This window comes from Paramormyrops kingsleyae, chromosome 14 (assembly GCF_048594095.1).
Source record: "Paramormyrops kingsleyae isolate MSU_618 chromosome 14, PKINGS_0.4, whole genome shotgun sequence".
In the NCBI taxonomy this organism is placed as follows: domain Eukaryota; kingdom Metazoa; phylum Chordata; class Actinopteri; order Osteoglossiformes; family Mormyridae; genus Paramormyrops; species Paramormyrops kingsleyae.
Window position 1 is genome coordinate 23733458 of NC_132810.1, and position 14379 is coordinate 23747836.

The 14379-nt window shown below is 41.6% G+C and overlaps 1 protein-coding gene across 4 annotated transcripts in view; it reads left to right on the plus strand.

Annotated features, from left to right (window-relative positions):
• The first annotated feature begins 1144 nt into the window (after positions 1 to 1144).
• Positions 1145 to 14379, plus strand: part of frmd6 (FERM domain containing 6) — a 102307-nt gene continuing 89072 nt past the window's right edge. For 2 of the 4 annotated variants that reach the window (XM_023839893.2, XM_023839892.2), the window contains exon 1: positions 1866 to 2040. The gene's annotated coding sequence lies outside the window, so the exon portion shown is untranslated. Of the gene's footprint in view, positions 1166 to 1865; positions 2041 to 14379 lie in introns of those variants that run through there. The other 2 variants (XM_072698865.1, XM_023839894.2) reach the window with 2 other exon arrangements.

Genomic DNA, 14379 nt, shown 5'->3' on the forward strand with positions numbered 1-14379 from the left:
AGAAGAAAACGAATGATCGAGGAATGAGGATTTAATTAGAAAACGGAGAGGCATTCGAGGTAAAACAGGTCACAACACTTCACAAAACTTCAATGACCGGAGAAGGGGAGGAGGGAGCCAAAGCTGCAGCAGGCGAAGGCATAGCCACAGCCGGCAAAGCGGCGATGAGTCGGAGCAGGGGGACCCGCAGGTGACCAACAAGTCGGAGCAGGGGGACCCACAGACGACCGTCGAGTCGCTAGAGGTGGGACTGAAGGTGCCCGACGAGACACCGTAGGGGGAACCACAGGCGACCATTGAGCCGGAGCCAGGGGAACCTCAGGCGACCGCCGAGCTAGAGCTGGAGGACCTGCAGGCGACCACCGAGCCAACACCAGGGGGCCCGGCGGGTGGGACCCAACCCCACCCAACCCCTGCGCAGATGTCCTCTTCGGGACACAGAGAGCCAAGGTCCTGACAGAGATTGGCCATGCTGGGGTGGTGACGGGGGTGACCCTCCGAAGGGGTACACTGGGGCTATTAGGTAAATCCCCAAGGGGTCCCCCTCGAGCTCCTCCTCCTCCAAGTGGGAAAGAGCGGTGGTCTGACAGTCTGGGACCTCCTCGGGGACCGTGACTGGGGCCATGTGAGCCGGGAGCACGGGAGCAGGGTCAGGAATTAGGGGGACTGGAGCCAGAAGGTCAGGAACCAGGGGGACTGGAGCCGGAGAGTCAGGAACCTCGGAGGGTGAAGCAGGAGCCGCCGGGTCAGGAACCTCGGGGGCGCAGCAGGAACCACCGGCGCAGGAACCTCGGGGGGGGGGGCACAGTATGAACTGCCGACGCAGGAACCTCGGGGGGTGCAGCAGGAAGTGCCAGCACAGGATTTGCCAGCACAGTAACCTCGGGGGGCGCAGCCGGGGTTTGCGCCTCAGCATCAGGCATCACCCGTTTAAGGAACTTTGGGACCCACGGGATGGTATCCCTAATAGCCCTGGCCCCTTTAAAGGCCAGGCGCATCCCCAGAAAGGGGCGAGCTGCTGGTGCTGGTAGCGAAGTGACGGGCTGACGATCTTTGGACATCTGCTGTGGATTGGCGGGGAATCCCGGGGAGGAGAATACCGCCGGGTTGAGGATCGAACCAGGAGAGGCAGCGGACACAAAAATGGACCCCAAGAGGACCTCTGGTAAGTCCTCCAATCTTCGGCTTTTCCTCTTTTTTTCCTCTCTGCTGCTTGTGGCGGATTCTGGGGCACCTCTGGCAGCTGGGTGTTACACTCTGCATATAGTTATTTTCATTTTAAGAAATTTTACCCTACATCCAATAATTTACCTTGGGCGCCACAAAAATATTCAAGAAGGGTCTAATGTGAAAAACTGAAGATTGGTTCGTAGTACATTGCGCGTCAAAAAATGCTTCATATTTTGGCATATGTTCTATATGTTAGGCCAAATTTTTGTCATTATTCTGCTTTATAAATTATGCATTATTCTCCCTATAAATTAATAATGGTAAAAATAGAATTTTAATATTGTATCAATAATAAAAATCAATACCACACTGGAAATCTCTTTCCCAGTAAGCTTATAAATTACAAAATATGCTCTGGCACGGCTATTGTAAAGGGGAACACTGACAGGCACAAATGGACGGTGTTACATTACTTTCATGAAGGGGTGGTAAATGCGACCATTCTGGTCCTATCTGAGGGTTTCGTAAAGTATTTATCCTGTGGCAGAAACCTGAAACACCAGAAGCATTTTTATTACTAACTGTTTGGTTCTGAGCAAATGATAATGGTCAAACATGCTCTGGAGAAATGTTTTGAAACGGTTCCTCCACCCCCTTCCTCATTCCATGAAGTCTTCCTCTGCCTGATCCCACATGTAGCGCTCCTTTTATGGCTCAGCTCACGCTGGCTGCATAGGAAGTGGGGTGCGCTGGAATGTTTTCTGCCACTTATTTTTAAAGTATTAATGCTTTGCATTTTGAAGTGAAAGCTAAGATTTTTATTTGTGGAATGAAATAGAATTAGCATCAAGGAGTCTTCGACTATTCGAGGTAAGTTTTATATTTATATACGTAGAAAAATGTACATTCCTGCCATAATGTCTCACTTTTTCGCATGGATGGATTTTTTTGTTACGTGTAGCCATAGTATCCGTGCTGTTTTCTCTAGTCATAAGAGTAGTATATTAAAAATTACATATACATTTTAATTTAACGTTTTGTAAGTAGTTACAAAACAAGTCTTGGATACCGTGAACTTTTAGCGGCATTTAGTATTTTCGTGTTAGTCGAATGATTTACTTTTGTCGATGTTATTGTAAAATCTGTGTTTTGCTGTACTGTGCATACTGTGTGTGTATGATCATGTACCTAAGAAGTTAAGTAAATTTCAGATGTTGGTATTACTTTTTCAGTGGCCGCAAGTAGAAAACGTATTTTCCACCCCCCAAAAAATCGATGGGAATTAGTTGTCGGATATAAATACATTACTCTTTAAACTCGGGTTGAATGATGTATTTTCTTGACAAATAGCTTGTGGAGTCATTATTTATCACGTTTCAGCATACCAACGATATCTCCAAAATTATTGCTATAGGCGTAATCTTCGTAAACAGTTTTAGTGGAAAAAAACAAGGCTGTGTGCACATAGCAAGGGATACTCGGGACGGTAATCAGAAACTGTGCTGGCTCTAATTTGAGCGGCCTCCAGTATTTTATCCAAGTTGGATACCTCTCCTGCACTAGAAACCTGTTACACTCGCCGGCATTTAGCTACGGATTTATTTAGCACTTATGATCTTGGAATAGGATAGACCTTATTTCTTTGACTTCTTTCCCATGAACTTGTAAAATCCTAGAAGACTACTTTTACAGTAGAGAACTATGATTTAAGAGTCCTTTGCGTAATTTTCCTGCTGTGTATGAACATGTGAAATTAATTTTGTACAGAGCTATATCCATCCACCCATTTTCCATCCACCCATTTTATAACTGCTGCCTGTATACAATCTTGGACTGTATCTTTGGTCTTTTCCTTCCCTTTTTGTCACAGCTCCTTTCAGTCCATGAATATGGACACAATACAAATGGTTTCAGAAGTCAACACTGGGAATTAATTCCTCTTTGTGGTGTCTATTAGTTGAGTAAGGCTCATATACATTTTGAATTTCTATACAATATGTGCATTTTCACCTATAGTTGTGTCTGTAATTATTTTTTACAACTTTACAGTAGTGTAAATAGTTATCCTACCTTTTTACATACTGCATAATGTTTTATAGTCATATTTCAAAAGCAGTAACTGCTTACTTTGCACATGGTTCTCTGTTGTAGCTCACGTTGTTATTTTTATTTTACTAAAAAATGTGCGTTGTGAGCATCATAAAACAAGACCTTTACTCTTACATTGCCTGTGTTCAAAGACAATGTTTTTTGTCACCCTAGTTAGTGGTGACATAGGTCCCTTGAACCCTTTATTTCTCAGAAGATATGTTATATTGATTACGCAGATCTCTGTAGCAAGCCTTTCTTTCCTTCCAACCTTGTTACACTGGGTTTTTTAGTTTCTAGAATTTGTTATATGGTGTTTTTTCAGGTTAGGTTTCGATAAAAAAATACAAATGTTTATGTTTTGTTTATATAATTGTGTGCAGAAACAGTCCGATGCAAATATTTTGGAACAAAATTAGGTCCACTGTGATTGTAAAGGAACAGTTACTAATTGCTACATTGTTTTTGAGATTTCACAACCTCTATTTCTATAGTCACAGTCAAGGTCTTATGCTGCCTGGGGTCTACAAGGGCATAACATAGTGACACTCCCTGGATAGGATGCTGGTCTGACAGAGGGTACCCACAGGCATTATAGGCAATTTAGTGTCATGAGTTAACCTAACTGCATTTCTTTGGACTATGGGAGTAAATGAGAATATAGAGAGGAAAACAGTGCAGGAAGAACATTCAAAATCTGCAACAAGGGTGGTATTCCAACCTCCATCCCTGGATATCTAAGGCGACAGAGCTACAGACCAAACCCACAACATATATATATGGTTTTGGGACCAGTCCACCACAGATGCTTTCTAATTAATGCAATAACTTAAAAAATCTTTGACAGACCTTACTTCACCTTTGCAGGCACATTGTCTGGGTGATTAATTGGAACTGCTCATATCTTGTGACAGATCACCACAAATTTGAAGCAGCGCTGTACAGAGATTCAGAAACATGATCTTGTCACCATGATAACTCAAAAATTATTTGCCAAGATCCTTTCCAAATTTTGCAGACAAGTTGCAAAGGGTGAAGATCTGGACCTGATCAAATTTGTGAGATAAACTACACCAAAATTGAAGCAACGGTGCCTGGTGACAGTAAAGGGAAGGGTAACGTAGATAAGACACTTAATTACAGCATGTGAATTGTATAGTCAAAGTCAACTTTTATTGTCATTGTGCACATGTCAACGAAATGAGGTAGTAGGCACTTCCTCATGCAAGCATTGCATGCACATATATTAAAAATAATACATTTACATTATATACATGATATACAGTCTTATACAAAAGTTTGGCCACCCCTCGATAAATAACATATATTGGTCATTTTTTAATTGAAAAGATGTAAACACAGTCTCTCTAGGAAATGGAAAAAATGCACAATATTTTCAGCAAACATTGATGCATAGTTACTTTAGTCATAAATTGAACAAAGATAAAAAATAAAAACATTATTGTGGCACTCTGCAAAAGTTTGGGCACCCTAAGAGTTCCAAAGTCTCAGATTCTTTTTACAAGGATTCAGACCTTAATTGGCTTGTTAGATCTGATGCAGGGCACCATTAGTAAATGTCAGTTGGTGCCAATTTCATACCTTTCATACTCTGACTCTTCAAACCTTGTTCACACACTTGTGGACACTCAACAACCATGGGTTCCTCTAAGCAGCTGTGTAAGACTCTGAAAATGAATGCTACAAGAAGATAGCAAAGCGTTGTCAGCTTGCAGTTTCTACAGTGAGAAATGTAATTAAGAGATAGCAGTTCAAGGGAACTGTGGGGGTCAAGATGAAATCTGGAAGACCAATTAAACTCTTTGAGAGAACTGCTCGTATGCTGGTCAGAAAGACAAACCATACCCCCATTTGACTGCAAAAAACCTGCAGGAACATTTAGCAGACTCAGGAGTGGTGGTGCACCGTTCCACTGTACAGCGATGCTTGCACAGACAAGACCTTCAAGGAAGATTCAGCAGAAGAACACCTTATCTGCTTCCCCATCATAAAATCCAATGTCAGAAGTATACAACAGAACATCTACAGAAGGCTGATGCATTTTGGAAACAAGTGCTGTGGCCTGATGCAGTTAAAATAGAACTCTTTGGCCACAATCAGCAAAGGCATGTTTGGAGAAAAAAAGGAGCAGCATTTCATGAAAAGAACACCTTGCCAACTATTAAGCATGGGGGTGGATGTAGCATGCTTTGGAGTTGTGTTGCAGCCAGTGGCACAGAAAACATTGCACGGGTGGAGGGCAGAATGGATTCCACTAAATACCAGCAAATTCAGGACGCAAACATCACACCATCTATAAAAAAGCTGAAGCTGAAAAGAGGATGGCTTCTACAACAGGACAATGATCCTAAACATACCTCGAAATCCACCATGGACTACCTCAAGAGACACAAGCTGAAGGTTTTGGAATGCCCATCACAGTCCCCTGATTTAAACATCATTGAAAATTTGTGGGTAGATTTTAAAAGAGCAGTGCATGCAAGACCACCAAAGAATATTACAGAACTAGAAGCCTTTTGCAAGGAAGAATGGGAGAAAATTCCCCAGTACAAGAATTAAAAGACTTTTAGCTGGCTATAAAAAGCATTTGCAAGCTGTGATATCTGCCAGAGGAGGTGTTACTAAGTACTGATTATGTATGGTGTCCAAACTTTTGCAGAGTGCCACAATAATGATTTTATTTTTTGTCTTTGTTCAAATTATCACATAAAAAGTAACTATGCATAAATGTTTGCTGGAAATATTGTGCATTTTTTCCATTTCCTAGAGAGACTGTGTTTACATCTTTTAAATTAAAAAATGACCAAAATATGTTATTTATCGAGGGGTGGCCAAACTTTTGCATAAGACTGTACATTACCAGTCAAAAGTTTTTGCACAGGCTGAGATTTTCTACATTTGCATGTTACTCACTTACCATTTACTAAAAATACACTCAAAATTCTTTAGTAACAAATTTACACTATGTTCACCATTTGAGTACCTTTATTAGCAAGAAAATGTCATATCTTTGATTCATCAAAATAACCTCCTCTAGCAATTATAACAGCAGAGAAATTTTGAGGCATTCTTTCTACAAGGGATATTAAATACTGCTCTGTTTCATGGGATGCTATGGTTAACTAGTGCATTTAAACTTAAGACAGCCTCGAATTTGACTATTCCATCACCACACAACCAGTCAATAGGATGTCAGACATACACTGTTGCATACTCTTCCCATGTTATAAAGGAAATTTGTTTTATTTGACATATTTTCATGTCTATATGTTCACTCAACTTTCCAATGCTTAACAAGAATGAAAAATCTGCAGTTTATGAAGTAAAAAGAAAAGTGGTTAAAAACCTGCGATGTGCAAAAACTTTTGACTAGTAGCGTACATACGGACAGAAGCAGTAATACAGATATATAAATTAGGGCTGTCAAAATTAACGGGTTAACGCAGATTAATTCATCATCACGATTAATCTGATTAAAATTTTAATTTAACGCAATTAACCCATCTGCAGCGCAAAATGACTCAAAATCCCTGAAATGTCTCTGGGCAGTTTTGGTGCATTTTGGTCCATTTGCCTTGGGAACTCGTATTCCTAGGCGGATTCCAGAGTTTTGAAGCCGGAAGTGACGGCATGCGCACTCCAGTTTTTCTGAGATCTTGGAGCAGCACAGAGGATCCCGAGTTCAGAGTCCAAGATGGCTGCGCATTTTATCAACAGAAGGGAAAGTTGTAGTTTTATACTGTTTAAGCACTACTTCTCATTTGTGGCTCATTAAATCGGTCTATACCATCCAACTTATCTGTGGACGTGTTGCTACGGAGTTTTATATGTAAAACACCACGCGTAATGTATTATCAAGTGATATTGCTAACAATGGCAATTAACCGGGCTAGAATTGGATTTTATGATTAGTCGGATTATTTGTCGGATTTACGGTAGTTCGGGCTAATTGTAAGTGAACGAAGATAAAGACCATTTAAACTAAGGTACCTTAAATCCGACAAGTTGTCCAGCTAAGCAAAAAATCTTGCTTTTTGATATGGGTCCATGGTATTGCACTTCTGTGGCAGATAGAATGCATACGACTCGTGTTCAAGATGTTCAATAAACATGTTAAGTGCATATATATTCTAGGGATGCATCGAAATGAAAATTCTTGGCCGAAACCGAAAACCAAAAAAGAGGAAACGAAGGCCGAAAACCGAAACACCGAAAGAAATTATGCCAATAATTAGTACCATTGCATTTATGGATATGGCTGTGTACTAACCTTACTAAAATCAAGGCATTGCGATTGCATAAATTAATATTAAAGTTTCAAAGAATAAATCAGTTACAAATTATGAAAATATTTATTTAGCACATTGCAACAATGCACAGTATAAAATGAAATAAAATTCAAACTTAAATGTTTAACTTAACCGCACTCATGTGTACATTAAATAACAATGTACAGGCCTTCTGGCCTGCTGAAAGGTTGTAAAATTAAATAAAGTGCATTTAAGTCTAGTGCATTTTAAATTTGCTCTGTAGGACTACTACAAGAAAGTGCATTCAGAACAAGTCCAACTGCTTAAAGATACAATATTTTCTCTGTAGGCCTACAACATAATATTGTATCAAAACAAAGACTGCCATAGCCCATATGTTAACTGTAGAACATTAACAACAACAAATGCACCAAGAATTGCAGATGTGCAAAGTGGATAATAAATATTTAAACACTAGACAAGCCCATTCTACTTCTTGAGGTAAAGTGGCAGGTTTTTCTTGATGAAGAGTAGCTTCTCTGCTTTATCACAGTGAAATCTGTTCCTCTTCTCATCGAGAACATGGGCTGTCAGTGCTTGTGCACGGAGCAGACAAGTACTTGCGTGCCATCTTTGCCAGGTCAGGAAAGCGGCCGTGATTATTTTTCCAGTAGACAAGAGGGGATGGGGACTTCAGACAGATAAGCATCTAGCTGTTGAGTGGTTGAGCTTGTGATCTGCCTGACATTTGAGAAAGTGTATTTAAATAGGGCCAGTGCATAAATTTAAATTTTTGTCAAATTTAAAAAATATCTAACAGAAATATGGCTACAATCTGATAGTCACATATATAGTAGCCTAAGTCAGAATAGAACAGAACAGCCTACCTATTATTATTTGAGGCACTTTCTTGCAGGATTTCACTGAACATATCAGACAACGAGGGTGCATGGCACTCATCTGGTGCAAAGAGACGAGTCTTTTTTTCTGCGCTCTGATCTCCTTCTCCTGCGCTGTGCGCTGCTCCCTCTCCATCTCCCCGCGGGTTCTCGGCATTCATCGTGGTCTGGATCATTTCTCGTGCATGCTGCTTTATTTCCGCATCCAAGTAATGATCTTTATAACGCGGATCAAGTACAGTCGCGATGAAGTGCAGAGGATCCGAATAGATCTCAGTGAAACGTGTGCTGACAGACTCTAAGAGTGTACTTTTCATTGTTTTCACTCTGTGGTCCGTCTCAATCACTTTGGTTAAGAGACGCTTTAGTGCTGCGATTAAAGGAATAACGTCCGCTACAGATGCATCAGAGGAGCTGATCTCTTTAGTTAGCTGCTCAAAGGGGGCAAGAAGAGAGAGAATGTTCTCTATTAGGACCCACTGGTATGAAGTGAATGTCGCCGAGAGCTCGTGATCTGCGCTATATGCAGCCAAGACTCGCTTTTGCGCAAAGAGGCTTTGCAACATGTAATACGTGCTGTTCCACCGCGTACTCACGTCTTGCTGGAACCGTTTTATTTGTGTTCCAAACTGATCATGCATAGACTGCAAGCGGGAATAGGCCAACTGTGAATGTTTAAAGTGGCCAACAATTCTTCTGCCTATAGCCAGTACGTCTTTTACGCTGCGTTGAGACAACACTCCATCACTCACAACCAGATGTAGTGTATGGGCCATGCACCGTATTCCCTTCAGCTGACTGTCTTCTATCGCTTTTGCCATATTTCTTGCATTGTCACTGACAATAACATGCACTTTAGATCGGTCGATATGCCAGGTGTCGAACATATTGGCGAATGCATCAGAAATGGCTGCTGCTGTATGTGACCCTCGAAACTCTTGTGAATGGAGCAGAATCTTTTGCAGCTGGAAATCAGCGTTGATCCATTGTGCGGTTAGACTGAGCATACTGGTAAGGCTGACGTCTGAGCTCCATATGTCTGTCGTGAAACTGATTGCTGAAATATCTGCAGCTATATGCTCATGGACGTGAGTTGCAACAACATTAAACAGCTCAGGTAAACGCACGTCTGAGAAATGTCATCTGCTCGGCATGACATAACGGGGCTCAATGTGCTCGATCAGCCTACGAAATCCTACATCTTCTACGACAGAGAATGGTTGATCATCTAAGGCAATGAATTCCATAATCTTTTGTGTAATTGCCTTGACACTATCACTGGGAAACTTCCTTGCCTTTTCAAAAATGTCCGCCACAGACGGAGTGGACGTGCTCAGAGGAGTTTTCCTTTTCTGTGCTGCTTTACTCTCATATCCAGCATGGCGATCGGGATGTTTGGATTTCAGGTGATAAATTAAACCCAACATGGAGAAAGTCTTTGCAGACGCACCCCCTCTTGAAATTTTGGCATTACATGTTTTGCAAATCGCTATCAGTGGGTCTTTTTCAGATATATTGAAATACGTCCACACCGCAGACATGCTGCTTCAGACAAGCACGTGCAGGCCCCGGTTTCTGTTTGTGTCATCACAACATATTGTTTCGGCCGTGTTTTTCGGTGATAAAAATCATTTTCGGCCGAAAATTTTCGGTGGCCGAATATTTGGTGCATCCCTGATATATTCCCTTTTTTCTTGAGTCTCATTGCTCATGCAAAATGAAATATGATTAATTTAGATTAATCATGGTTAAATATCATTCATTTTTAATCGAAATTAATCCACAGCAACCCTGTGATTAATCTGATTAAAAATTTTTATAATTTGACAGCACTAATATAAATGCATACATGTTTCATGCAAGATGTACAGAAGGGTTCAGTTGGAAGTGTTCATATTACGTGAGTCTTGTGAGAGTTCAGCATACACACAGCTTGGGGGAAGAAGGTGTTTGCCAGTCTGGTGGTCTGGCGGTGCATACTTCTATAGTATGTCCCAGGTAGCAGTAGGGCAAAGACATTGTAACTGGGGTGCATGATGTCCATGGCAATCTGCTGCGCTCTCTTCAGACCTCTTCTCACTGATGTCTAGGAGCGTCGTGAGGATGATGTATTCAGATTTGGGCTGTGACGATTATTCGACGTAATTGACGATCTCGATTATAAAAATGCGTCGCCGTGGAATTTTATTGTGAGAACTACGTAAATGTTTTGTAACTGCAATGCACTAAGTGATAAGCTAAATGTATTGTAAGAGCGCATGTTAACGCTGTCCTTTTAAGAATCGTGCAATAAAACAGTCTGCTAATAACTGAACTTCACTGTCCACCTGATGATCTCTTCACCACTCGAAAGCTACAATATTTTATTTATTGGACCTGCTGCATGTTTTTCAACAACTAGCCGCTAATAAGCTGGCTAGTTGTTTCACTTGCTGGCACCATTAAAACTATATCAGTTATAGACTGAATTCCGATATAGTTTTGTCTAATATCGCCAGTGCCAGCAGTGCTGCACTATTTTGCAAGGCATGCACTGGCCAATCATGTACCACTTCTCTCATAAATATTAATGAGACATCACCAACCACCCTGTAAAGAGGAAATTCACCATCCGCCCCGCCCCCACACGCACGAGGCAACATGGCTGTCTACCAGCAGAGCCTCTGGAGAAACACACGGCAAGAAAGGCTCGCACGTGGTCTTCCAAAGTTTGGGAATACTTCAGTCATGACACCTTTTCTGCACCTCTACAATTTGACATTAATGACTCTGTTTCAGCCATTTTATATTTTTTGTTTACTTATTCTGTCATGTAAGAGTGAGACAAACTATCGTTTACAAGTATTCTTACACACTGTAGCCTAAATCGTTCCTTGCTCACTGAAGTAAGCTTAACTATAAGCTACCTTTGCTAGTGTTTGTTAAAAACCTGTTTCTCTAGTTATGAAATCATTCCATGTTTTAGCATCTATTTCAACATTAAAGTCAAATTTGTGTACTGAAATAATTAAGTAAAAACTATTGCAGTGATTATTAACTTCAGTCTAACAGAAATCCTGTTGAATCTTTTAAGATTTGCCTTTTTTGTTTATAATGCTCTAATGTTTAAGAAATGTTTTAATAAATTAAAATGATAATGAGAATTTCAGATTTGTGTGTGTGGTGGAGGGGGTGAATTGTATTAAATGACTTGAAAATAATTGCTTATCAATAAATTTATCATCAGATAAATAGAAAAATTAGTTGTTAGATTAGTCGAATAATCGAAAAAATAATTGCTAGATTAATCGTTTAAAGAACACAGTGTAAAAAGTCCTAATAATCGCAGAAGAAACCCAAAACTTCTTCAGCTGTCTTAGGTGGTAAAGATGCTGCCTCGCCTTGCTGGACTGGGCTTGGATGTGTTCTGTCCATGTCAGGTCCTCAGTGATGCATATGCCTAGATATTTGAAGCTGCTCACTCTCTCCACTGCAGTCCCGTTGATGTAGAGGGGGGAGTAGGAGCGCTCCTTACTCCTCTTGAAGTCCACCACCAGCTCCTTGGTCTTGCTGACATTAAGTTGGAGGCAGTTCTCCTGGCACCACGATGTCAGGTTATCCACCACCTCCTTGCAGGCTGTCTCATCATTGTTAGAGATGAGACCCAGCACTACTGTGTCATCTGCGTACTTGATGATGGAGTTGGAGCTGTGTGTGGCCACACAGTCTCTAGTGTAGAGTGTGTAGAGGAGAGGGCTGAGCACACATCCTTGAGGAGCCCCTGTGTTGAGTGTGATGGTGTTGGAGACACAGCCACCTGCTTTCCACCTGTGGTCTGCCTGTGAGGAAGTTGAAGACCCATGCACACAGGCGGTTGTTCAGTCCTAGCTCCCACAGCTTGGTGTACAGTCTGTGGGGGAATATTGTGTTAAACGCAGAACTGTAGTCGATGAACAACAGTCTCACATAGTTCCCTTGCTTCTTGTCCACATGGCTGATGGTGGTGTGCAGAACGTGGGAGATAGCGTCCTCTGTAGATCTATTGAGGCGGTAGGCGAACTGGGGTGGGTCTATAGAGCTCGGGATGGAGGATATCATGAAGTCTTTAATGAGTCTCTCGAAAACCTTCATGACTACTTCATGACTAGTGCAACTGGCCTGTAGTTAATCAGGCACGAGGGCTCACTGTTCTTAGGTACTGGTACAATTGTGGATCTTTTAAAGCAGGTGGGGACCACAGACTGAGCCAGAGACTCGTTGAAGATGGAGGTTAAGACTACGGTCAGCTGGTCGGCGCAGCGTAGCAGGTGCCCGGAGATGCTGTCCGGCCCCATCTCTTTCCTGGTGTTGAGCTGCTGCAGAGCTCTCCGCACGTTGCAACAAAAGCCGTGATGGATTTGCTTTTAAAGTCTGTGATACTGCGTAGTCTGTGCCACAGTTGTCGCGCATCACTCTGGTGAAAGTAACACTGAACACGCTTGCTGTAACTTTCTTTTGCTAGTTTGACAGCGCACCGTACTCCATATGAAGCCGCTTTATAAGCGTTAATATCGCCGGTGGTGAGTCCTGTGTTATATGCAGCAGTACGGGAGTTCACAGCCTCGCAAACGGTTCCATCCATGGAACCGTAATACTCCGTAATAGGAGTATTTATGGTGTGATAGTATTAAATGCAGAGCTGAAGTCCATAAGCCATACTCTTGCATGCATGTCTATTCTGTCCAGGTAGGTGAGCAGAAGGTGGAGAGCAGTGTTGACCTGCATCCTCTGTGGGTCTGTGGAGCTGATTCAAACTGATGTGGATCTAGGGTGGCAGGAATACAGTTTCTGATGTGCTGAAGGACCAGTTGCTCAAAACACTTCATTATTATTGAGGTTAGGCATGTTGCTGTGGATTTCTTGGGAACTGGGAACATAGTTACTTTGAAGCAGGTGGGGACTTTATCCTAGGCAAGTGATGTATTGAAGATATCTGGGATGACCTCGATTAGTTGGTCTGCATAGGATCACAAAATTTAGCCAGGGACGTTGTCAAGTCCAGGGGCTTTGTGTGTGTTGACCTTCTGCAGCATATTCTTCACCTCAGATGTTAACAGTGACAGCCTTAGGTTTTCTGGAGCAACTGTGGAGCTGGATGCTGAGACTTTGAGGTGATTGAAACAAGCATAGAACATGTTCAGCATTTTATAAGCAGTTAATGCTGTTGTGTGCTACTCACTGTCTGTTTGGACCCCTGTGGTGACATGCTCCTACATACAGTATGCTCCAATCTATTCTGTGCCTCAACTGCTGCATCTTTCCATTTTTTCATACTCACACAGAGCTGGCTTTATCCTTTTGATTAGTAGGTTATAGGCTGGCAATAGTAGTAGTGTAATATGCTCAGTTTCTGTTGATGTCTAAAAGTGTATGCCATCCACAGTCCTTAGTTGCAACGGTTAGAACAATAAAAACTAATAAAACATAGCTTAGTTTGGTGAGCCTTCTAGCTACTGCATGAATCTGTGCCGAGATCTTGACATTGCAGTATAGTATAACTTTTTGTTGCTATCATTCAGTTTGATCTTTGATGGATATTATTACTACTTCACAAAAAAACACTATATGGTTGAAAATCTATCCTTGATAGACCTAAGAGAAATAACCCCAAAATTAAGACTGTATCAACAGAAGGCAGCAAAGTACAAAAGAGGAGGCTGCAGCCACTTCTTATTTGACGTTTAAATTTATTCTGTGGGTGTTTTAGCAAACTTCTCAGGAACAATGTACAGGTCAGTGATTCTGAGACTCTGGGGTGCAAGAAGAATTTCTGAATATTATAGAATAATTTAAAAAGGTAAGGTATCTTTAAAAGGTAGCCCTAGTCTAAGTCAGTGGTGGCGCATGAAAGAACAGGCACAAATCTGGCGAACCTGATTACATTAATGCAAGTCACATGACATGCTTCAGGGGCACCGGATAAATGGACCCCA